Source organism: Sinocyclocheilus anshuiensis, unplaced genomic scaffold, assembly GCF_001515605.1.
Source record: "Sinocyclocheilus anshuiensis isolate Anshui unplaced genomic scaffold, SAMN03320099.WGS_v1.1 scaffold953, whole genome shotgun sequence".
Lineage (NCBI taxonomy): Eukaryota > Metazoa > Chordata > Actinopteri > Cypriniformes > Cyprinidae > Sinocyclocheilus > Sinocyclocheilus anshuiensis.
The window spans coordinates 1-1,617 of record NW_015555760.1 but is presented as its reverse complement, the minus strand read 5'-3'; the positions used below and the strand labels follow the sequence as shown (position 1 = coordinate 1,617).

The following is a 1,617-nucleotide window of genomic DNA, read 5'->3' as shown; positions in this document are numbered from 1 at the left end:
ATCTCTGTTTTATCTGTAATTTCATCCTACAGATAATCTGCACATGTTAAAGAGCTCCGTTTTTTTTTTTCTTCACCTCCACTCCTTGATGGAAGTCCACTCGTTGTTGACTTTGTCAGTGCTACAGAATTCCAAGGTCTTTTAATCTAATATCATTATAAATGGCTCACAGATGGATCTGGTTTCCACAAGCAGCTCAGCGTTCCTGTTACACCCGTTACCGGCATGCAGTTACTTTTAATGGTTTGCTTTTGTTCAAGTGAGGTCCTGAAAGTGTTAATAGCGGTTTCTCCTGAGAAAATCAACAGCTGCTGAGGTGAGTCCTCCTGTGTTTCTCAATATTTACAACACTGTATATTGCTCTTTACTGGCTCGAACCAAGCCTTGTGGTGGAGAATGACCCATTGCAGTCTTTGATCAATGCTAGGTAGCGAGTAGAGTCAATCCCCGCAAATTCCAAATTCATTGTTACTGAGGTCAGATATCAGATAGATGTGGTGCCTCAAACATGGCGACACACTAAAGCAGTATAATTAATCAATAGTTGAGGGAATGTGTTTTGTTTAAAGTGCAGGACTGTACTGTTTGATCATGCAGACCAGGCACTTTTTTTTCCCCTTTTTTCCTCCGTGCTCATCTTTACTCTTAATATATGCTTGCATGTGTCCTTCTGCCCCTCACTCTTTTGCAAATCTGATTTCATTACAGCTGTAGTCACACTCTCGACTGAGACTTGGAATTTATTAAGAGGACACATCGGCACTCTGCTCTCCATCAGCTTTATAAATGATACAGCACAAATGCTCAATTAGTGCAAAGTATATTCAAAGGCGCTTCACATTATCTTTTGTTAGTGTCCCTTTAAGGTTTTTTTTTTTTTTTTTAAATGATACCGCTATCGAAAACGTTGATGTCATGCACATGACTATTACATGTTCAGTCTATAGGTATGTGCACGGATGCGTAGTGTTTCTTTTACCAGCCCTTGTGTGGAGACCTGACTCATGAAGGAAGCAAGTGCAGATAAGGCTTTTTATTTTATTTTTATTTGTTATGAATGTTCTCTGCCCTCCACCCACATTTGCGTACAGTGGTTTATCTCCATAGTCCCAAATCTGAAGCCGCTGTCTGCTCATCTTTGGCTTGATTGAGACCTTGATTCTACTAGAGGACATGACTTCACTTTCTTCCACACCACATGCCAAACAAGCATGTTTGTTTTCTCTATCGTGAGCCATAAATTTCTATTTAAACAACTTTTGAATTTGCATGCATATAAGATCCATGGTAACCTCACATGGACCATTATCCGAGTTGGATGCATTATCCTTTACATTGATGATGTGAGGATTATTCAAGTAAATACTGAAGTACTCCAAGCATCTATGTTGTGAACTTTACATATTTCACATACTTTTGAAAACCAGCCTTTAGTTGATCCTAAGTGCTCATTGTCACAGCTGTAAACATGACCGCTTTCTTCCATGAGGTAGTTTGGTGTCATGGCATATTTGTTTCCAGGGGGAATGTTAAAGAACGTGGCGTGTCTCCCAGAAATCCTATATAAATCAGCCAATCAGATGACGACTTGGAAACTCCTGTAATGTTTCCAGTTTT

The 1,617-nt window shown here is 39.6% G+C and overlaps 1 long non-coding RNA gene across 1 annotated transcript; it reads left to right on the top strand.

The window, feature by feature from the left end:
• The first annotated feature begins 58 nt into the window (after positions 1 to 58).
• On the top strand, positions 59 to 1,595 carry LOC107673973 (uncharacterized). The gene is made up of 3 exons (XR_001632459.1): positions 59 to 136; positions 261 to 316; positions 1,522 to 1,595. It is a non-coding gene; the product is annotated as an uncharacterized LOC107673973 (long non-coding RNA).
• Positions 1,596 to 1,617: the final 22 nt, after the last annotated feature.